At 40.1% G+C, this 24,805-nt stretch overlaps 1 protein-coding gene across 1 annotated transcript in view; it reads left to right on the top strand.

Annotated features, from left to right (window-relative positions):
• NLGN4X (neuroligin 4 X-linked) overlaps nt 1-24,805 on the top strand; it is a 160,827-nt gene that overhangs the window by 8,947 nt on the left and 127,075 nt on the right. Inside the window, exon 2 of the mRNA XM_060273479.1 lies at nt 13,723-13,807. The gene's annotated coding sequence lies outside the window, so the exon portion shown is untranslated. The remainder of the gene's footprint in view (nt 1-13,722; nt 13,808-24,805) is intronic.

Genomic DNA, 24,805 nt, shown 5'->3' with positions numbered 1-24,805 from the left:
CATTAGTGTTGAATTACATGTAACAATTAGACCTAATATCTGCTTTTCCAAAGATTTTTCACTGCCTTTTATTTGTTCCGCCATTCAGAAATTATTTTGTTGTTGTTAACTTTTCAGTATGCTATGCACTCCTTGAGATGAGGCAGATGAAAGTGAAACCCATTGTGATGGGATGGTTTTGGTTCAGTTTATTTAGGTGACTAAATCCATTCCAGAAGAGTAGCATTATTGGATTCCCATTGGTGCCCTTGTGCTCATGGATTCCCAGAGCCCCCTGGGAAATGGTGTTAAGGGGCTACAGCAGGAACCTGCCCAAACCACCCTCCCCATCTCTTCTGTGAGCATTTGTATCTTTTGGATCAAAAACCCTGCTGTGAGTGCAAGGAACCAGTTGAGTTCTACCCTCTGTCTATTGTCCCATGTTTTATGGTATCTTCAAGACAATACAGTGGTACCTTGGTTCTCAAACTTAATCCATTCTAGGAGTCCATTCAACTCCTGAAACCCTTCAAAAACCAAGGTGTGGCTTCCGATTGGTTGCAGGAGCTTCCTGCACTCAAGCGGAAGCCGTGTTGGACATTCGGCTTCCGAAAAACCTTCGCAAACTGGAACACTTGCTTCAAGGTTTGTGGCGTTCGGGAGCCGATTTGTTCGTCAACTAAGCCAGGCATCCCCATACTCGGCCCTCCAGATGTTTTGGGACTACAGCTCTCATCATCCCTAGCTAAGAGGACCAGTGGTCAGGGATGATGGGAATTGTAGTTCCAAAACATCCAAGGGATGCCTGAACTAAGCCGTTTGATTACCAAGGTACCACTGTACCTTTTAATGTGATCCAAACTTTCATGGGCATTTTGCAAAATTTATTTATTTATTATTATTAATTTATTGTATTTATATCCCACATTTTCCTCCAAGGACCTCAGGATGGTGTACATGGTTCTCCCCTTCCTCATTTACTCTCCAAAAGAACCTTGTGATGTAGGTTACATTGAAAGACAGTGACTGGCCCAAGGCAAACCAGTGAGCTTCAAGGCCTGAGTGGGGATTTAACAAATGAAGCCTCGCAATGCTTGCCTGACATTGTATCTGCAGGGCCTCACATGCTTCCTTGGTGACGGACTGCTTTTGAACGAGGAGTGCACCTATGTATAGCTGGGACAATTCAGTAGACATTGTACAGCTAATGAGGTTTTGGGTATAATATTTGCTGCTGGTCTCCTTTAGATGAAAGGAAAATAAGTAGCTTGTACTATCCTTTGGAGTGCTGAATCAGTAGAACATGGTGTAAATTATGCACAGCTGGAGAGACAAGCTGCAGCACTGGAGACTGTAAATTAGATAGTGCAAGCTCTCTGCAGTAGGTATGTAGCCCAAATTTGTGTGTGTTGTGTGTGTAGACATTCATAGGGCATGCATGGAATTGGAAGGTATTATGCAGTTCTGAAGTTCAGTAATCTCTGAATAAACTGGCACTTATTCTATCCTTGCATTGTTGCTTGTATGGTATTAACCAGTCTGTATCATACCAGTTTTGGAATCAGTCCATCTTTCTTCCTTATGTGGAAAACTGTTGGTATTCTGGTAACACCAAACCGATTCCACACCATTGGGTTTCTTATTAGCAATATCAGCAGTCATTGGAACCCAATCGTAAATTGTGGTTGGTAAGCAGCCCTGGTTTTCTGGTGGCATCTTGCTCACCTCCCATGAAGTGTTTTTAAAGATGTTACACATAAAGCCATTTGGTGACCAGACAGTGGGCTCTGTTATTTCTTTTAAAATGTATATCAGGCTTGATCACTTTCTTTCTCCTACCCCACTGGTATCACAAGTAAATATTATACAATAGACAGAATGTTGAGTCTTGAGCATGAAACCTCATCTGTATCACTTTTTGTTGTCCAATTTTGAGCCTTCTCTTTTTGGAAGGTTTTTAAACAAACATAGGAAGGAAATCTTATTAGTCAAAATGGCTTCCTGCAAAAGAAAAATACTGGCTATGAGCTGAACACAGTTAGAACACCAGTCTTTTGGAAGCGTTCTACACTTACAGTATTCTGAAAATTCCTACTTCAAAGCTTCCTACTGAATCTATGATTATCAGAGTGGAGCCTTTGAGGGTTGGATTAGGGTTCCCCTTCTATATGGAAAACACTGCTTTCATGAATAGAGGCTCCCAAAAACTAGGGATTCAAGCTATTATCTCTTACTCCAGATTCCTACTTCTGCTTGCTACAGAAATGTATCAGTTATCATTTTCTTGCTCTTGGGCCAAAGAACCAGGAGATAAAATTAACACCTACTGTGTAAATAATTATATCTGTAATCGGACCCATTACTGAAAGAGATAAATTTAAAAGTTGATGATTCATTGTGGCTTTCCTAACCAGTGTTCCATGTAATCTTATTGCATACTCAAGGGAAACAAATGATCATATACAATGTATTATGCACTCTAGAAAGTTTCATATAGAATGATTGCTGAGTATGTAATATTCACCTGAACTGGTAGGGTTTCATTTGATAGATTTTCGGGAATATGTCTAGCGTTATTGTTCGTTTCTCCCAGGACTACTATATTCTTGTTCTCAGCAGTGCAATGGGGGAGGGAGATGCTTAGGAATTTTTAATATTCCATTTCTGGGGATGATACAGATCTCATCTCCCCTGTCATAAAAGTATCAGTCAGCTATTACTGGCTGTCATTATTTTAATATCCTTTCCTCCTGATGCAGCGCAGCATTTTGCACTGAACTCTGCTTCTTGTTTAGAAAGGAGATAGCCAAGAAACAGACTGGAATAGGAATTTCTCTACCACTGCAATGTAATACGGACACACGGAATGACTGAGATTGCATTTGAAAGCACCCTTCTAGTGCAACCCAAAGAGTGTTTCCTGAGAAATAAGCCCCACTGAGATCCAAATATGCTTGTGCATGGTTTATTTTAGTCTGACTTTGAAGCAGTAGTGGTTGGTGTGGTGAGGCCTTGATGCTTAAATGACCTCTTATAACTGGTGTCACTGCACCTCACAGGAAGGGACCTGGTGATGGGTAGGTCAGCATGGTGCAAAAGCACTGGCAGGATTATCAGAAAGGAAGTTGTCAAGGCTGTTTCTCAATACCTAATTTTTACATTTGTACATCACCTTTCTTCCATTATTATTATTATTATTATTATTATTATTTATTTATTTATTTCTGATGTTATTCTGGCTCTTGGTGTGTGCCTGTAAGAAAGAAACCAAATAGCAAAGATATTTTAATAGTGCTCCTAGAACCATTGCAGCCACTTGAGGCCCAAGTGACTCCAGCAACTAGAAGTGCCTATCACTGAACTTCAGGTTGGTTCATCATCTATGTCCTTTTCTGAGCAGGAATAGTCTGTCTGCAGTTACTTATGTTCTGGTAACTTTCTGGATGGACTACTTTAAAAGCCTCTATGCTCTTGAAGATGCTCCTAAGGCTGCAACTAGTGGAAAATGCAGTGACCAGGGTGTTGATGGGAGCAATGAGCTTGTTGCCTATAATTCCTGCTCTCTGTTACATTGGTTGCCACTTACCTTCCAGGTTCAATTCAAGGCGCTAATGTTGACATTCAAAATCCCAGAAGACCTGGGGTCCACATATATGAGCGGATGCCTTCTCTCATATCAACTTGCTTCTCATTAAGGTCAACAGATGAGCCTCTCATGTTGGTCCTTACATTAAATGAGGTGTGTACTGTAGCTTTTCCAGTGGTGGCTCCATCACATCACTGAGATGATTCTTTCCCCCACTTCATATTCATTTAGACACTAGGTTAAAAACCTCATTTTTGTCAGGCTTTCAGTAAGGCATCTTTGCATTTGACCCTGCTGTATTTGTACTCTTTATTAGAATTATCCATTGTTTATTATGTTTTGTATTGACTTATTCTGATAAAAGCCACTCTGTTGAGCATTTTTAGTGAAAGGCGTTATGGAGGCATCTGAATAAATAATTTCACAGCCAAAGTCATGGTTACTCGGTTCAGTTCAAAGTTCTGCATGTGTGCTTCTTATCAGAAACAGCTATATGTGGACAAGTATAAACATTCATGATTACCCAGAAGTGGCTGAGCCACAGCAGTGTGTTGCAAACAGTTGTTCTGAGCTTGCTGTGTTTAAATGTTATGCCTAATGTGAAATGGTTGGGAAATGCTTTGGTAGAGTCAGGATGGGGTCTATTAGAAATTGCCATAATGTATATGTTCTGCTACGACGTTGACAGGAGTGCCTGAGGGTTGAGAGATCAAATTTCTCCATCTGTTAACGATATATTTTGTATGCCAAATAGTAGGCAAACACTTGATTAGATTTAAATGTCTAATGGATTCTGCTGTCTGGGCTGGAGCTGCATGACATCCAGAAGCAAACAGACTGATGCAACCATTTCGGCACTTATGATTCAATACTTAATATGCGTCCTGAGATATCTCAATTTTGCCTGAGCAAGTCTGTCGAACCTTTATTTTCAAATATAGACACCTCCCTGATAATATTATGAAAACATTCCCATTCAAACAAAGGATTTCACTGAATGTATTCATATATCCTTTTTAATGCATCTTCTTTCAGCATTGAAACATTATTTTTATTTATTTCAACAATCTGCACATCGCTTAATCACAGTCATCTCTAAGTATTGTACAGGAGACCCAATACACTAAGACTAAAAAATAAGTTAATATCAGAATTCATTTAAAAATTCTACTGGAAAAAAGTATTCAGTAAGTGCTGGAAGTTCAATATAAGAAGAGGTCATCTAGTCCAGCCTCCTGTTCTCACACTGGCCAACCAGATTCCCATGGGAAACCCGGAAGCAGGTTTCCAGCACAAGATCACCATCCCCTTCTGTGATTTATACCAAGTGGTATTCAGTGGCATTATTGCCTCTAGTTTTGGAAGAAGACCATAGCCATAAGTAGTCCTCTCCTGCATGAATATGTCTAAACCACTTTTAAAACCATCTTGATTGTTCCTCTGGGAACAAGCACCTCCCATACCCTAAACCTGTTCATTCAGATAGAGTGTGACACCATTCAGAACAAGCAGTTGGCCAGTTTTCCTGACACAGGAACCACCATCCCACAATGACTCCATCTTCTGAAGGTTTGACTTTTGTGACAATTTGTCATACTCTTTATTGTCATTGCCATCGTCGTGATGATTTAAATGTATGATGAACCATTTTGTCACAGCAGCAAACCAATATTAGCTGCCTGTGTGTCCACAGCTTTTCAGAAACATTTTCCTGCTGCCAGGTTTTGTTCCAGATGCTCATAGCCATCTTGGGCTGATATACACCTGGCACCATGATGGTATGAGAAAGTAACCTGTGAACCAGGCTATTCAGGGGTGGCCAGGGAGATACAAGGCTCAAATACACAGAGTACAGCTCAGAACTGCCCTTTCCCCGCTGAATGGATGGGGTGGTGGATGCATTTACCTGAGACAAATATGCACTTACATATTTTATGAGAACAGAATGAATTACATTCTTTAAGGCTCAAGCACCCGTTTTTACTTTTTATATGAATCATAGGAATTCTGTGCTGCTTCCATTTTTTCATTTTAATTAAAAGTGTGTCAATGCTACATTTTTAATAATGGGTTGCAAAACTGAACAATGGACTGATGAGATGGGAGTAGGGTTTTCTAATCATGGAATACATATTTATAAAATCTCAAGTGCTGTATTCATTTTATAGTGATTAGAGGATCTATGCAATGAAGATTCATAACTTTTTTATTTTTATTTAAACTATATTAGTGTGTGCAGATATTCTGCAATTCATCTTGCCTATATTGATCTTTAGACACCACTTTTCTAATATTCTAGTGTAATTCTTAGGATAGAAATGGACAAAGAGTCACACATATTCTACAAAAAACCCTACTAAATATCAATTATAATTTCTCACATTGAAATAACAAGCAGTGGTATTCTCAGTTCAAAGCTGGTGTTAAATAGTCACTATAATTTTTATTTTGCTGTTGCTGACATTTGTCTGTCTCAAGAGACAATGGAGTGCGCCTCCGGGGGTTAAGTTAAACAGCTGTTAGCAGCACACAAGTGACCTCCTTGCAGCACAAGCCTAGGCAGTGTGTGTGGAGGTCCTGGGTTGCCCAGACGACCAGACTCCCCTCTTAGCCTCACCGATATGGTCCAAAGAAAAACATTACAATACATCTGGCACCAGCTTGGCTGCAGGAGTTTTCAGAAGGAGGCGTACAAGGCACCATCCAACCGCCTTAGGGACTCCACTCCAGATTTGTGTAGGGTTCTTCCAAAGATATCCTGCAAGGCAGTGGACATTTCGGATCAGCGTTTTCCTTCTCCTATATGGACTACATTCCCAGTTTGATGAGCCCCACCTGCCCCTCACTTTCCTCTCTCCCACATAGAGAAACCAACCTCTTGACAATTGGACCCACTATCAGTCTCAAGATTATTCAGGTGAGATTTATTTGTAGATTGCAGGAAATATTCTTCTGGTGGTAGGAGGGGAGGCGACCTAAACACACAAGAATCAACGCATTTCCTGGAGTAGCTACTGGCTAGTTTTGCTTTGGACACCACCATTTTGCCTCAAAACATTAAAACAAGAGTGAGAAGCACTTAACGGTTCTTGTTTTGTGGGATCTTCTGGATCACCTATAAAGATACTTACCAGTGGAATGTGGTCATTCACCAATAAGCCATTGTGCTGTGCTGATCATAACCTTTCATTCTGCGAGTGTGGGTCCAGATTTGCATTTGATCTGGGAGGTGCATTTTTAACCCAGGTGTTGGAAAGAAATCAGGACAAATCTTTATTGACTGCAGCAGGCAGGGTAAGGCTTGGCATGGCAGTAGGGCTAGGAGCAGTTCATCATTCTACTCACCCCTTGCTGGTGGAATGGGATCCACTGGGGTTGGATTGTGCCAAACCCATTCGATGGGAGTATCCTAGTGTTGCACCCTGTTGTGGTGCAAGCCAATCTGGCAAGGTCTCACTAGGCAACCAGGGTGAGGATTCTAGCCAAGCTTGGGCCAATCCTTCCCACAGGCTCCTCACAACATCTCCCCCTTCACTAAGCTGCTGCTGCCCAATGCAATTTCCACCCCATACATACACAGCATTGGTCCACCTAACAAAAGACCATAACAATAAAGATTTGATTTGACTTCAACACGAACCTGCTTTGGAACTTCACCTTCCAGCAGAGCCACTGGTGAAACTAAAAGAAGTTTGAAAAATATATACGGTAGTTTCTGAGATGCGATGCTGTTAAAAGCAGGGGAAAGCTTTTCAAACCCAACTTGGCTGTGTTCAAGCCTCTGGGTGTCCTTAAGTATCGCAGTTAAAGGAACATGGGCATGCATGGGCAAGCCTTATTGCTGGAATGCCATTTGTTGAAATAACTCTGGTAGCATTCTGATTCAAAATTATTGCGCTGGCACATCTTTCGGCTACTGACATGATAACCGTGCAACACTGGTATAGTGTTATGCTTTGTGTGAGTTCCTGTGCATCTGTTGGAACACCCTTTCTTAGACATTTATCTGCTTCTGCAGCCATTCTTAGGATCAAACTGAAGTCCCTTTGGGGATTCCTGTACCCTTTTGAAGTCAAAGATACAAATCTACACTTCTTCACCAAAGAAGGTTTGATTTGTTTCCTTATCTATAAGGACATGGTCACTCACTCACATACATAGACACATATTGCATGCTAGCCACAGGAAAAGGGCCTGGATGATGTAGATTTTCTGGTTCCCTGTTTATAGCTAGCTTGCCATGAGCACTAGCAATCTCTATCCTATTCTGCAGGCTATACAACGGCTTTCTCAACAGTATCACCACAGTTATAGAAGTGCATTCCGATGGAAGGAAGTTTGGCTACATTCTTGCTTGCTTTTAGGTGTCAAGTAAAAATTAGTGATATATGTACTGCCCTGGGAAGGATGTTGGGGTCGGGTTTCCAAAACTCACCTTGTAGAATGCCCTTGACATGAATTAACCCTCCCTCCTTTAGGTTGTCCAAGTCACCATTGTAAAGGCAGAGGTGCCTTTCTATTCTGCTTAACACTTCTACTGTCTATTCCCTATTCCTTCAGAATAGCAATAAGTAATGAACAAGAACTCTGAGCTATCTTGGTGGCAACACAGGAGTCCGTCGTGGTTGTAAGTCTTCTGTTAAACAGTTTCTCATTAAGTGTTTTAAGTTTGGATTTTGATCTACCTACAAAGTCAACTATGCCTAGAAACCATAATGTTAATATTCTGTCTTGGAGAGGAAGCATGCTTTTGATTGTTGAGGTTCTCTATGGAGCTATCTGTAGCCCTTGGTCTGGTAATCTTTCTTTGAGGCAACATATTAAAAGGCCAAAGAACTTTGCAAGGGGTTATTTGGCTCTATTATTCGGATTTTATACACTGCCCATCTTACATATACCCTCAAAATCTCTGGGAAAAAAAATCAGTTTTGTGTATATCTTTCACTTGGCTCACCATGTGCAGTGTTCTAATTAGTCCCAGAGCAAGGCATGTTTATAGCCTCAGTACTGGTTCTGTGTTTCCATATACTGCCACAAATGGAATGACCCCTGATCTTGGCATATCATCTCCAACTCACTGATATTTCTGTGTGGAATTACTGTCTCATTGTAAGTTCTCAGTCTTACATTTTGGGTTATAACCCTCACAGGTTTTTCTCTCATTTTCTTTCTCTCTCTTGAAGTACATTTTGAGAAACTACATCCGAGATCACATTTGCCTTGGCTCAAGTATCCAACTTGTATTGCACTCCAGTCCCATTTGTTTCTAAGGGAATTGTCTATTTCTCTGGTCTGTTGATACCAAGGCACAGATGTAGAATTCTTCCTGTGTGCTGTCTTGGGAGATTTTGCCCTAGTTGGTAGCCTGCTTTAGCTGCAGTTTCATTTTCCGTGTACATTGCAACACTTACCTATAGCTGGACACTTTATTTATCTGCATCTGTCTCCAATGCTGTGTTCACTTATCTTTATGGACTCTGGATCCAGAGATGTGTGATGGTGCACCCATTTCTTGTTCTTCTAAATTTCTTCCCTCTGAGAATGCTCCTTTTGCAAAAGCCCTGACCCTGCCATGCTTGGGTGAACCTGGGCTTCCACCTGCACTTACTGCTTCAATTGAAGCGTTTGGAATCCATTCCCTCTTAAATCTTGCATTCTGCTCTCTACTACAAAAGTAAATCGTTCAAGTTGATGATCCTTTCTGAAGTTAGATAATGGTCTCCCAGGAGTTATATATTTTTAAAGGTTACAATCTGAAAGTCCCAACACTATCAAATACTTAATTAGTGACCTAGGGCCTCAAAGTTTCATGGCTGGCCCACCAGTTTAAGGTTCGTAAGGAATTCTATTTATTTCCCTTCTTGTTGGGCCCTGGGGTGCCACTTAAATTTGTTTAGAACTACTGACAATTATCCTGTTCCTACCAGCTTAACGGCATGCTATGGTATATGTCCCCATCTCTCTCTCTCTCTCTCTCTCTCTCTCTCTCTCTCTCTCTCTCTCTCTCTCTCTCTCTCCAGTAACATCTTTTTCACCCATTAAGAACACAAGAAGAGCCATTTTGGATTAGGTCAGTGGCCCATCTAGTCCAGGGTCCTGTTCTCACAGTGGCCAACCAGATGCCTATGAGAAACTAGCTTTCTCTGGCTTTTATATAGATAGTGAATTTCTGCCCCCCCACCCCGGGTATTCTGCTGCATTGCCACCGAGCTTCAGCTTTCCTGGGGCCTTGAGACATTCCATCTTTTTGCCACAGTTTCCCATCCCTTATATTTCTTTTTCATTTTGTCTGTCATGAGGAGCTGGTCACTGTAGATATAAGCTCCTCTTTCACAGGAGACCAGGGCCCTGCGGGATTTGTCAACTTTCCGCAGGGCCTGCAAGACAGAGCTGTTCTGCCTGGCCTTCGGGCTGGACTTAGTCTGACCCCTGTGTTTTTCCTCCCTCATGATTTGGATTTATGGACTACTTAAAATGAGGCTGCATTTTAAATTTTAATATTGTATTTTATTTAATTGCTTTTGATGTTTTATTGTAATTTTATTGGTGTTAGCCACCCTGAGCCCAGTTTTGACTGGGGAGGGTGGGGTATAAATAAATTATTTATTATTATTATTATTATTATTATTATTATTATTATTATATGATTTCTTAAGGAACTACATGTATGGGAAAGGTTTATGCTCTTTGAACTGCTTTCCCATTCCCTATAGCCCTGTCCCTTCTCTTTGCCAAACCTCTTAATCCAGCTAAGGTAGATGTCCCATTTACAATTGTGTAATCAGTGGTTCTCAAACCACTTGAAAATTGCCAATAGTCTTGATGGGTCATGTATTATTTTTTCTCCCTGTGGTAGCAATTGTAATACAGTGTGCTAGATACTGTGGCTTTTAATTGTACTGTTGATGTTTCTTATATTTCTTATATTGCATTTTACTGTATTACAATTTGTATTCCATAGAATTCAAATAAATAAAACACTGCCAAAAGCTTGCAGGTGGAAGGGGGAGTTAGCAGAAATTGTCCCTCAACCCACCCCCGAACAGGGGAACAACTTAGATCTATGCTTTTATCTTAAACACTAGCTTAAATCTCAAATCTTAAATCTCAAAGTCACAATTCATCTGCAGTGCGTTTCTCTGTGCTGAACCAACATTATACATCTGGCTTATAAGGTCCTTGATCTGCCAGTCAAGCTATATTGATCCGAAAGATAAATATGTGAAAAATCTAAGGTGCTTTCCCTTAAATTAGTTTTGTTGTGTATACCGTTGCTTTGAATTGCAATGGTATTGATTGATCTTCAGGTTGTTGAAACAACAATTGCGTGTGCTGAGAGGAGTCATGAGCTAATCCTGTCAACTTGCTTCTGATGCTTGTGCAGCTATTACAGGTGATACTCCTTAATTCACCTGCAGTTTGGGGCTCTGCCACTTCAGTTTCTACCTTCCCAAATTAATCAAAAAAGGAAGAAACTGTGGCAGAAGCCAGGTTCAGGTTAAGCACTGAGCAATCAACACCACAAATCTGTCCTACAGGGGGAGATTTCCCTAAGAAACTTCTAAAAGAATGAAGGGTATCCATAACAGTTTTGAAAGCTACTTTAATAATTTTATATTACCTGTCCCAGAATAGGAGAAACCCAGGGGATATTTTATTAAATAATGTTACAATGCTTGCTTGTAGAGGTAGCGAATGTTGCTCTTTTTTTGTTTTGTTAACTGTAGGAAAGTATAGTAACATACTAACTACATGTGGTATTTAGTTAAATTTTGGGATATATTTATTTTATGGCAAAATTGACCCACTAATGCAGGCATCCCCAAACTTCGGCCCTCCAGATGTTTTGGACTACAATTCCCATCTTCCCCAACCACTGGTCCTGTTAGCTAGGGATCATGGGAGTTGTACGCCAAAACATCTGGAGGGCCGCAGTTTGGGGATGCCTGCACTAATGATTAGTTTCTCTAGTTAAGTTTAAGTCAGGAGGACTTACAACTGTTTGGTTCCGACTTGTAACTCACGTAGATAGCCTGAACATTTTTGTAAGCCAACAAATACTGGTGTGTGTTTGTGTGTTAGTTAGTGGTAATATTTTAGCATTTGCTGTGATTAGGCTAATTGCATCTCTTTCAATATCCATCAACTATAAAAACTGAAGATGATGGCTTGTTATTGGATTAATCTGCATGGTAAATAGTGTCTTGGTTGTTAATTTATTCTTGCTAAATCATTGTTGTTTTGAGTAACCTTTTATTTTGTCTTTACTATTGATCTGCTGTATTATACTAGTTACGTTTTAATATTGCTTGCTAAAACAATATAATCAATTGTGTGGGGTGGGGAGCTGTCCAAAGTAGTGAAGTCTAGCTACATGGAAGGGATTTTTCAGGTTGTTTTATTGCCATTCATGTGACTCCTCAAATAGGCCTCTGAAAGAACAGGCTAATATTTAGTGTCTTAAAAACAAAACAACACAAAACAACAACCCCATATTAGTATATTTGGGTTGTGATTGGCTGTTTGTGTAGATCTCAAGGGCACTTGCAGAAACTAGCTCAACATCTTTAGACGTGGGGAGCTGGTTAGAAAATGTTAACTTGGATCATATAGGATTTTTATTCCTCAGAGATAACTGGGATAACTATGTACAGATAAGAAGATAACATCATGGCAAGCTAGTTTTCCATAGTGGAGGTTTGGATAGCTTAAGTCAAAGGCTCCTGCAATTTATTTTATTTATTTAACAGCTAAATGCATAAAATAAATTACTTAAATCTTATCCCAATTTAATAACTGAGGAGGAAACCTAGTCTGTTTCCCCTTGTGCACACAGCTCTGTGTGCTTTGGATTGGGGCCTGTTGTCTTCAACATATAAGTGAGCCACTAAACGCTTCATATTTATACCCTCAGTAAAATCAGACCCTAGTTTCCTTTATTAGTTGGCAACCCAAGATTACAGCACAGTTCCCTGGTTTGAATATAACTGTAATTTCAAGAAAGCAAGGCAGCAGAGTTGAAGCTGGCACATAAAGGGAAGGGGGAACAAGTGAAAGAGAGTATGTTTGCCTGATTCTTGTGTTAATAAGCCATGATTGATGAAACTATGATTGATGTATGAACTGGCCCATTGGTTTGGTTAAGCATAGTGTGCTAATCAACTTCACTGGTTTCCTTCAAAAATGTAAAACGGACATGAAATCTCATCTACTTTTTAGCATCTTGTACAATTCTTAGAATATGAGAATTCTACCCCACTTTGTCACTTGAATTAGAAATTTTCTTTCTGCATAGTTATGTATGCTTATCATGTTGAGATTGTTGAGAAGAGAGCAATTGAAACTCATGCAGATTAAGTCTAAATAAGTCCTGCAAATGGTCAGCAAAGGTCAATTTGGTTAAGTAGGGATGTGCAGATTAAATAAAAGTCAGAAAGCTTAAAAATTACAAGCTGACGATCAAGAAGAGTTCAGAAAAAGAAGAAATAATATAAAACAATGGCAAAATAAGTTGTCACAGTGTCTCAAGTTATGCATGTCTAATGAGTCTCTTCAGACAAACATTGCTTGAATAAACATAAGCTATAAACTACATATAACAGTTTAATTTGTTACTGTCTATAGATCTTGAATAATCTACACTGGGAACCTTAAAGCACATAGGATATAAGAACCAAGAGCTTCAGGCATACTGTCTTCAGAGGATTAAAAAACAACCTGGAAGTTAGGAACAGAATATTATGTATGATTACAAGGAAATCACTTTGGCTTAGAAACCATATGCCTGCATGCTTATAGTATGCGTGCCTTCCACAAAATGCTGTAGAACAAGGCTGGGGAACCTGCTCTACCACTGTTGTTAGACTCAACTCCCATCAGCATCAACTAGCATGGGCAATGGCAGGAATGGTGGGAGCGCTACAGGTTCTCCATAAACCTTAAAAGTGTCCCGGTATTCTGAGAGAAAGGAAGAGTGAATTGAAATTAAAAAGCATGATCATGATTGAGTCCTTGATAAATAACTTTTTGAGGCATCTTGACCTTCATAGAAAGTTTTTTTAAATGGAGAAAAAGTAGTGTGGGTATATTATTTTAAGATGGTGTGTTGTCAATTCTTTTACTGAATGGCAATCTCTACCTCTTTCTGTTTCCGACAGGGGGAAAATGTGTTAACATCTAAAATGGCATCATGCTACCTCACACTGATAGGATTTGAAGGCTTCTAAAGCTGCAACGCTGTTGGTAAGCATTTTCATAGTAGCCCTCCCTAAAACTCAGTTAACATTTTAATCATTTTCACTTATTCAGGAGTCAAAGCAGGTGAGACATAACTAAATATTCTACCTCTTTGATTTGGTAAAAAGCAACTCTGGGTGGTGCTGAAAATGACAGGATAATGGTACAGATGTAAGGGGATTTCTGATTTTTTGAGTGTGTGTGTGTGTGTGTGTGTGTATAAATAATCCCGCACACTATATATCTGGCAACATTTCCCTTTGGTTATTTACACTTACTCTGCAATATAAGAAAATAAACTTTACTCAAAATCCTCTACTCGGCTCAGTACTTTTCATATTAGAGATTATGTGTCTTTGATTCTTTCTCATATGGTTTTTGGAAGGCACTACAGTGGAACCTCGGTTTATGAACACCTCGGTTTATGAATTTTCGGTTTATGAACGCCACGGACCCATCTGGAACGGATTAATTCATTTTCCATTACTTTCAATGGGAAAGTTTGCTTCAGTTTATGAATGCTTCAGTTTATGAACAGACTTCCGGAACCAATTACACCCATGCTTCAGTTTATGAACGCTTCAGTTTAAGTACTCCGCGGACCCGTCTGGAACGGATTAATCCACTTTCCATTACTTTCAATGGGAAAGTTTGCTTCAGTTTATGAACGCTTACTCTGCGGACCGTCTGGAACGGATTAATTCACTTTCCATTACTTTCAATGGGAAAGTTCGCTTCAGTTTATGAACACTTCAGTTTATGAACAGACTTCCGGAACCAATTGTGTTCATAAACCGAGGTACCACTGTATTTAAATGACTGTAGTATCTGGTCATAGTTGCTGCAATACAACATCATTGAACTGGACATTCCATTGAAGTAGTGTAGGAGTTGTAGATTAAACCACTATATAATTCAGGGCCTTGATCTCATTGTGGACTAGTTCCTGCTCTGAAGTTTTTAGGTTGTTTTATCTAAAGGATGAAAAAGGTCAAGATATTGTCCCCCCCCTTATTTTCTCCTCCTCTTTTCCAATGGTTTTGTTGTTATCATTTTATTGATGATATGATACTGTGCAATAAAACCAAATTGGGGTAGTCCTATTCCTTGTTTAGCTAAGCTCAAACATACAAAAAATAATGTCCATGAGACCATTCAGTATTACTGTATATATGGTGGCTGTGAGTAAAGCTTTTGATTTCGATAGGTCTATATACTGGTGACACAGATGCGGGTGATCTGTTCTGAGACATAGCTGCTATTATTGCTAGTGACAGGGCTTCCATTAATAGATGCAGTGGCTCAGAGGCTGTGAGCGTGAAATGAACTGATCTAAGCAGAAAAGAGAGCAAAACAAGCTGAATTGTGCATTTAAAAATTTACAGTGGGTCAGTGAGACCAGGATACAACTGTGAACTACTTTTTTTAAAAAAGAAGCAGCAGCGATAATAAATGAGGGCATCAGGGCAAATTACAACTATTAATTGAATGTTGTTGCTTAGACATAGAATATACTTGGTTGTGGTTCCTTAAATTATAAATTAACGGCTGCCAAAGAGAACCTGCTCTATCAAGAGTGTGTGGTCTTATGAATTACTTGTAAGCTATGTAAGATAATAATCTTTTTCAAGGCAAAGATGAGGCTGGGCTGGCTTATAAAAACTAGAATTATAGAGTGCTGATATAATGTATGAATGGTGAAATCTGTGAGTCAAATCTCATCTCACCCACAAGCTCACTAGGTGGTCTTAAGACAAGGCATTATTTTTCTTTTCTTTTTCATTTGCACCCTATGGCGATCATAAGACTAGTCTATTTTATGGTGTGATTATACAAAGATTACAGCAATATTGTGTGTCAAGGGTGGCTAACCTGTGGCTCTCACCATGCTTGACTATTGGCTCTGGTACCTGGATGATGAAAGTTGTAGTTTGGCAACATCTGGAGTGCCCCCAGTTGGTATATGATGCAGTCTGAAATATTTATCAGTGTTTTTAACAATATTGGGTTGTCCTTTATGGTGATATTGCCTTGGTGGAAATCACTTCCACAAGCTGCTTTTGGTGGATCCCCCCCTCCTATCTACAGTGGCTCCCACTGCCAGATCCCTGTTCCAGAGGAACCCTACCCCCCACTCTCAGAAAAAGCTTTTCAATATGGGAATTGGCAAAAATGGTGGCGTGATTTTAATGAATGAAAACATTTTCTGCTAAGGTAAACCCACATTACACATAATGAATTTTGTTTGCTTGTTTTTTTAAGGAGATGATGGGCTGGGGAAGGTTGGAGCCAAACATGCTCTTCCACTCATGGAACAGATATTTCCATCAGCAACAGTACACTCTCATAAACAGCAAATCCCTTTTTTGGGTGGAGGGTTACCTTTCCATGAGCAAAAACTGATTTTAGGATCCATCCAAGTATCCTCTCTAAACTCTAGAAATTTAATTCACATTTCTCTGGTGGTCTATGCACCTAGACTTCTAATATCTCCATAGTTTAGTGTCTCTCTGTTTCTCAGAGACTTTACAGTAGCTCCATTTCATTTGTGGGCACTTGGAGCACATAGCAATAGTGACCGAAAATTCTAATCACTAAAGACAGTGTTATGAAACTGGTTGGTGATGGTGACTGTTGCAGTGAATCTACTACAGGCTAATATTAAGTTTGTGTATATAGAGTCCTGCAATGGCTAGATAAATGTGGCTGCCTCTTTTAGTGTCCAAAGGAATTCCAAGGCAAATGCATGAAGGCAAATGCCTTGATGCAGGGAAGCAGCCTTTCATATGTGGATTCGCTTTCTGCTCTGGATTGGCTTTCTAGACTTGGTTCTATGCATTGAAAGAAGAAAGGTTAAACACCTATATCTACCATCCGGTGTTCACAATAATTTATAGCAGATGGTTTATGTAACTTTGGAAGTACTGATCACTGTTATTTTGGTGTGAAGGTGGCTTAAATTAAGGTATATCCTCAAACAGGTTATCTAAGTTGACCTTAATGTTGTTGGAAATCACTCGGGGATGGAGGGGAAATGTGGAATATAGCCATGTTTTCATGGTACAGATCAAACTGTGACAAATAATTAAGAATTAAAACTTTGCAGGCTGTAGCTTCCCCACCCGCAACTCATTTATCTTCACTGAGGGATGATGATGTTTGGTGGGAAGGATAATGTGAGGATAATGTGAGTAATTTTAAAATTGTTCAGTTTACTTCTTAAGTTCATAAACATTGATTTGTCACATCATGTATGACAAAATGTTTTTTGATCTCCAAACTTTGAGTGCTGCTAGAACAAAGCAGTGCAATAAAATGATTTTAACTGATGAGACATAACGACATCAGTCTATTTCCATGCCAAATGTAAGCAATCCACCTCAATTATGCTAATTGGTGCCCTAAAAGAAAATGTTACAGCTGTTTGGTAAATCAGGAAGGTAGAGAGTTTCTTTTTCAGCAGAAAACATTCCACAGTGTTCTTGCAATATAAGTCAAACTGTTTGTATTTACATTTTTTTAAAAAATAAATAGATCATATAATTTGGCATCTCATTCTCATCATCAAAATTGCCTAAGTTTGCATAGGTTGTGCATATTTTCAGGTCCTGGTTATCTGAAGGTCTATATTTGGTCTGTTTGAAGACTTCTGCTTCATCAGTTTTGCCTCATTTGTCCAAAACAAATGGACAGGTTGCAGTAGTGAGAGGAAGACGGGAATTGTGACCAGTACTACCTATCTCTTAATAAAGATATTCATGTTGCTGTTTTTGTAATTTATGTCCAATTCACAGGCTTTCAGACTGCTAATACATATCTCTACCCTCTTAATAATTGTAAAGAAGTAAATGCAACACACCAATAAAATATTTATTTATATGAAAAGCACACTCACTATTCAGTTTCACAATATTGATTAAAAACCTTTGGTCTCCAGCCCGCCTTTACCATCAGTGAATGAATTGCCAGAAGTATGCCATAGCTCCTCTGGGAAATGCTAAATTCTAGATGGATCCTAGAACAGTACTATCCCTGAGATTATATGGTTTCATTCTCCTCCCCCTTGTCTAAGAAGCATCAGGAATAGGAATGTGTAGGTTTTATTATCAAATATTGCAATAGGATCCCTTACAGCAAACAGACTTTACTGAATTTCCATTTAATGCATTTAAATCAAATACCACATATAGGTTGTTTCTGCCATGAAATACAGTGCTAGTAATGAGATGTATCATTGAATATAGCAATGGAAAACCACTCCACATGCCATCAAGTGCAGTGCAGAGTCTGGAAAGCCTAAAAGTTGGCCTGTTTTACTGGATATCAGAATATTTCATTGGGGAATTAATTAACACTGGAAACACATTGTGGCAAACTCTTTAGGCTTATCTGAGCCTGGCTTGAGTTCATGCTGTCCGAAGAACACCACTGTTAGTTGGATATCCTGCTGCTGGAAACCTATAAACACATGTGGTCACTTTCATGATCCAAATGTCTGTAGGAATTAGTTGCTCTCCTAGGGGCCCCAGTAGTGAACTTGTCAGTTCTCCTGAATTCCGTGTTGATGGCAGAAATAACTGCCCTCCAGCTTGACTATGGGAAAGCATAGAGGGAAATGATCCGAACAAATGGTGATTCAGATACTGGCCATTTTGTGACCAGTAATATGCTGGGATTCCAGAAATTATTGGAGCAATAACAGCTAACAAGAAGAAGACTTTCCAAGCTTTGAGGAACCTGATTAAAAATCGCACAACCAATCCCCCCCCCCCAATGCTGCAAAGCACATGACAGCATAGCAACTGGGAGGCAGGGAAGCAGGAGGCAAATGGGCACCACCTCCCCATTGCAGGCAATTCTGTACAAATGCCACATCCTGGCTGGTCTGTTAGTTATGAAGCAGAATCTGTATGATGATGAGGCCAAATGAAACTCAAAGGGTAAGAACACAAAACACATGATTAGAAGGCCCAGAAACCTACCAACCAACCTGGAGCTAAGCCCAAATTTCTCTGAGGTGATTTTTCCTGAGAATGTTTCTGATATCTTGCTTTTTCTCACTATCCCATACAGCACCATTTTTTTGTGGTGGCCACAATTTCATCCTCACCCCAATACCCCAGAAGAACACCAGGCATTGTGGATTATGGAAAATGATTGTCAGCATGCCAAAACATTTGCAGCAGCCAGAAAACCAAACCAAAACCAAACAAACAAACAATGGAGGGTGGGGGGGACAACTAAGCCATTCCACTGTCAGTGTTAATCTTGACCTTATTTACTGTGAGAAACTGTTGAAGAATTTATCCACACACCTCAGGAGAAATTGGCTGAAATGGTGCCCCAATTTCTCTGCCCAAAATAGGCTTCAAAGTGTCAAGAGGCTATTTGCTGCAGGGTCTTCTACCACACTATTTTCCAAATGTACCTTTACTAACTGATTAATATGCTGGGGATGTCTGGGGATGCCAAGTATAATTACTTTCTCTGCCACCAATTTGTTTTGATTGTGCCATAAAAGAGCATTCTCCTGGCATTTAGAGTATGATAATTTAGGGAAAACAAACCAGAACGATCATCACTTATCTCTGTGACTATATTGCCTTTGCATAACTTATCGGCATTCTAGCTGAGTGATGCAGGACAACCTTGTTTTCTGTCCTGAAGCAGACAAATTGTTCTTAGCTAGAGGTACCTAGCACAACACCTCCCCTTGGAACGTGGTTAACACTTATGTCCACACAGCCCCCCCATGCGACCTTTGCAACCATTGCTGGACAAAAGATCGCTTGCTCACTGTGATCCTTATACTGGTAACCTTTCAGTTGCAATGTGCTCTGTGGGGCTTCCCTTGAAATTGATCTGGAAGCTGCAACTGATGGAGAATGCTTCAGCCAGGTTGCTGAGTGGGGTACCTGGATGTCCACATATTGTACCTGTACTGAGGGAACTGAATCGGTTGTCAATCAGCTACCTAGCCCTGTTTAGAGTACAGGTACTCTTGTTAACATAAAAACTGAACAACTTGGGACCAGGTTCCCTAAAATAATTCCTGCATAGACCTTTAATATCACTTAGATCATCTGGGGGAAAATTCTACTCATGGCACTGGACCCAATATCACAGAGCGTTGGTCTGAAAACAGGCCTTTTCTGCTATTGCCCCTCTTCTGTGGAATGCCCTTCCCTCTGCCGTACACAAAGTAACAATCAAGTCAGCTGTGCTCCATTGCTGACAGAGGGGAAGAGTGTGGAGAGACAGGTGGAGGTAATTAGGCAGGAAGAGGGGAGCAGCAGTTTGTAGTAGAAGCCTGAGTGCCGAGAACAAGGAGAAGGGAGGGGGGGAGTTCAAAGGAGAAGATGCAGACTGACAGCTGTAGCTCAGACTCAAAGGGAGAGCTACCAGGAATTGCCCATCCCCAGGTGTGTAGGCTCGCAAAGATTAATGAAAGGCGTGGACAGGAAAGTGGGGCTTTATGTGAATCCCCTAATACCTGTTTTATTATTTTACATGGTTTTATGTTGCTGCTTTATTGGTTTCAGGCTGCATTTCTTATTGATACTTCTTAACATAAATGGGACCCAGGTGGCGCTGTGGTTCAACCACTGAGCCTAGGGCTTGCTGATCAGAAGGTCGGCGGTTAGAATCTCTGTGACAGCGTGAGCTCCCGTTGCTTGGTCCCAGCTCCTGCCAACCTAGCAGTTCGAAAGCACATCAAAATGCAAGTAGATAAATAGGAACCGATACAGCGGGAAGGTAAACGGCATTTCCATGTGCTGCTCTGGTTCGCCAGAAGCGGCTTTGTCATGCTGGCCACATGACCTGGAAGCTATACGCCGGCTCCCTCGGCCAATAATGCGAGATGAGCGCGCAACCCCAGAGTCGGTCACGACTGGACCTAATGGTCAGGGGTCCCTTTACCTTTAACATAAATGTACTCCACTTAAATTTTTGAAATAGTAAGCAATTTATAAATGCCTTTAATTAAAGATGCTAGAAAGACTTGGGACTATAGTAACCTGGGTTCAAGTTCCTGCTCAGCCATGATGCGTATTGAATTGTTTTGTGCTAGTTATTATCTCTCAGTTGAAGCTATTTCATAAGAATGTTGTAGGTTTAATATGGGACAAACACAAATCATTTGCCCTCCAAACCCCTTAGGGGAAACGTGATATGCAAATATGATGAATTAAAAAGAGGAAGAGGTCCTCCAGGCAAACTGTTTGTTCAGCACTCATCCTGACTTGCTTGCACAATAAATTTGGTCTTTATTAAACATTCATTCTGATTTGTTTACAGGGCAGTTATATGTCAATGAATATTCATTCTGCACCCCATACTGGTTGGTTATGGGATGTATACCTGCCTTCCCATTAATTATTTCTTCATACTTTAAAATTCACACTTTTAAATCACTTTCCAAACCACAAAAAGTTGCACTAGGTAACAACCACTTAATCTACTTTAATTGAAAAAATATATAAAGTTACAGTATGCCATTGAATCCTTCCCGAAAAATAGGAATGGTTTGGAGGCACCCGAAGTGAATAAAATTCAGAAATGTGCACACAGAGCTTCTACGATAAACTACCCATTCACATAGGCACCTATGTGCAAAAATTCCATTGCATAAGCATAACTGCCCTAAACAACAAAGAGAATAGGAAAATATGCACCCATTAGAATTCTGTGTGTACACTTGACCTCTTTGTATCAGAGCCATATTGTGCCACTCATGCTCCTATGAGTCATGTACTTTGTTCGTACCAGCTTTGGAGATTAATGTAAGTGTTATTTTTGTCCACTGCCTAGTTTCAGCCAACTGCTACGGGCTATTGGATTTAGTGACACTGAGCAATGAAGAAAATAAATATTATTGCCTAGAGCACTGTGTTACAGGGCATGCCAAGAAAGAAAAAAGTTATAAGGCTTTGTTAGATTATAAAGAATCCTAAAGGATGCTGGGAAGGGGCCAGAAACCTAAAGCACTAAATAGTATAGAAAAATGATGCCAGATCATTTCTTTTTCTTTTTTTAATCCACCACTTAAAATGTCCAAATTCAGGACTGCAGAGCTTCTGATTTTCCTAGTGAATGCATTCTGCCAGGTGTATGTTGTGGCTAGGAATGGATGGACCTGCCACTTTCAGTTCCCTGTTTACTTTTTCCCCAATTGTGAATTCAGTTCTCCAAATTTCTACAGCAATTGGGGATTATGATTATGATTATTTTTATAAATCTAATGAAAATTCACCAGCATTTTAGTGCAGATTTCTCCTAATAAACACAAATTTGTATGCAGTTTTGACTAAAGTACATATTTTTGCAAGTAATTCCCCCTGATATAATGCATTATCGGTATGTTATCTTTCACTAATATATTTCTTTTGGTGCACACTTCCCCGTAATATATGCATTTTTGTAAACATTACTTTGTTGGAGAACCGCATTGCAAAATTCAGATAGGTGTGAATTTCAAAACGGTTTCAGACAGTGAGAATTCAGTAGATTTGTCTAGGAAAGAAAATGCCACATCTACTGCATCTGTTCCAACTGACTCCTTCTGAATCAGGCCCTGAAGCATAATAAAACTTAAAAACGATGACACATGAAAACAAAATAAGATGCCTGTCAGGGAGTTGTTGCGGCTACTCCCTAGTAAAGACGCTCCAGTCCATTGTGTCTTTAAAGGTTTTATTGTGCATACTATTTACAGTGCAAAACATGACCTCCTAGTCACTCTCAGAATCCGGCAATGGCACCCGTCTGCTTCGGGGCCAGCATAATAACCTGGGCACCCCAAAACACTGCCCCTTACCCCTGCGTTCGGGCACGTGCCTCAATTCAGGCACCAGAAGGAGCTGTGCCCCTTCTTCCCCTTGCTGGCTGGGACAGTGCCTAGGCTCTGACGTCTCCCTGAGCCGTCCCTCCTCCACTTGTTGGTCAGAGTAGTGCAGGGGCTCCGATGCCTCGCTGAGCCTTCCCTCCTCAATTCCGCTTCTCCCTGACCCGCTGCTAGTGCTGTCGCTGGGCGAAGTGCTGGTCAGGATGATGGGGGGAGGCTCCCTGTAGGGAGTCCCCCTGACAATGCCTAAACATGCTCAGTGTTTTGTTTATATAATCAGTTGGTCTCCGAGGAAATATTCATCCACGTCTAACCTTGTGCCATCACAACAAATATATTTTTATTAGTATTTATGAACATTAGTATTTATTGTAAAAGTCTTTACAATCACAAAAACTATTATCAGTTAACAAAAATAAGTCTTTTACCAAATCACTTGGGACTGAGCCTGGGACCCTCAGCTTTTCATTACTAAGGAGGATGGTTGGCTGCAGAAGTTCTGTTAACTGGACTGTTACCAGAAGCTGTCTGTATGATCCTTATTGTAGCAATGTTTCTTCTGGATATCACTTGTTGAAAGTTTCAACAAATGTGTGTGTGTGCGCGCGCACATGTGCACGTGTGCTTGTGTTTTTTGTGGGGAAAGAGAATATTTTCCTCCTGAATATTATTTTTGTTTTCTGACTCCTTCTTCTTCTGGAATAAAGATGCTGAATTGAGTGAAAGCTCATTGATGTGCAAAAATGTAATTAAGCACGGGAAGACATTTTTAAATTTTATGTGTTTGGCTGGATGAGAGGGGCTGTCAAGCAAATCATTTTAACAGGTTTAGCTCTGTTATTACAGAAAAGCACTGAGACAGCATGTTTTCTTACTAGGGACTTGCCATGAATAATAAAATTCTGTCTTACTTCCCTTATTATCTGTTTTCCTTTCCTGTAGGGGAATAAGACAGGATTCTAAGCCTCTGCTCATCTAATTAAATTGCATTTCTACTGTATTTTCCATTTTGTAGTGAAATATATCATACAGAAAAGACCCATTCTCATTTTGGCACCACTTCTGAAATACTGGATTTCATTCTGTAATTGATCATTTTTAGTCTTTCATCCATTCTAGATTGAAAAGGATAAAGAACCGGATCTTCTGTCACTGAAATGACAATGCCTTAATCTCCTTTCTCTGCTTGCTATTTGAATAGTAACCTGGGAACAGCCTTACTGGGAAAACTATGAGTCCATTTAACTTCCTATTCTTACTCAGACTGATTGTAGAAAAGTATATAGGTATACAGAATAGTAATAATAACTCGTTCCTACCAGTCAGCTCCTGTAGTCTAAGCTTTAAGTACATTGCTATCAAGGAGATCTACACCTAATTCACAAATGACCTCACCCTTTTGAGAGCTTCGGACTTTCCTAAGTAATCATTATGTGCGCTTGGAAATCCACAGATCTTGGATGCAATCTCAGAAAATTTGCAGTCTGAGAGAGGGGTTAAGTGAATAAGTCAGCCCCTTGCTCACACAAAATCCAGTGTCAGCGTCGTTATCCCACGGGGTTTTGTATGGAGGCAAACTGTTTTGTATAGTATCCAAATGTATAATAAGGGTGGTATTAACTTGGCTTGGCACTGGAATGAAACACACACACACACACACACACACACACACGCTCATGGATCAAACGGGAATTGAGATGTGTACATTTTAAACGTGGTGTGTGCAAATAAAAGAAAATAGCAAAGACAAACCAACCAACCAGACATTCTTAAATGAAAAATTATAGCAGAAGAGTTAAATGAGAAGAGGACTGTGCCTTGTCTGATCAGTACTCAGGACTCATGAGTAGCGGGCCTGCCTATAGCATTTAGTGGAAGTCCCCTACCCTACCCTTATTTCAAAAGGGAATGTTGTTTTGGACTTTGAAAGTTGAGAGGTTACAGCTGGCAAAGGACTGTGTGCATGGACAGAATCCAGACAGGGGCCTTTTTGTATGTGAGATGTTACTACCTTGATTCTGCCCATATCAGTTAAAGCACAACTGTTCACATCATTGAGCATCCCTGCTCCAGTTCTTATAGTTGTGCACTATATCCCCCCAATAATCAGGACAAGTAACTCTGGGACAAATTCCATATGTTGTGCGTCCTGCTTTCTC

The sequence above is a fragment of the Zootoca vivipara genome, chromosome 4 (genome assembly GCF_963506605.1).
Source record: "Zootoca vivipara chromosome 4, rZooViv1.1, whole genome shotgun sequence".
Lineage (NCBI taxonomy): Eukaryota > Metazoa > Chordata > Lepidosauria > Squamata > Lacertidae > Zootoca > Zootoca vivipara.
This window is presented reverse-complemented; position numbering and strand designations above follow the sequence as displayed.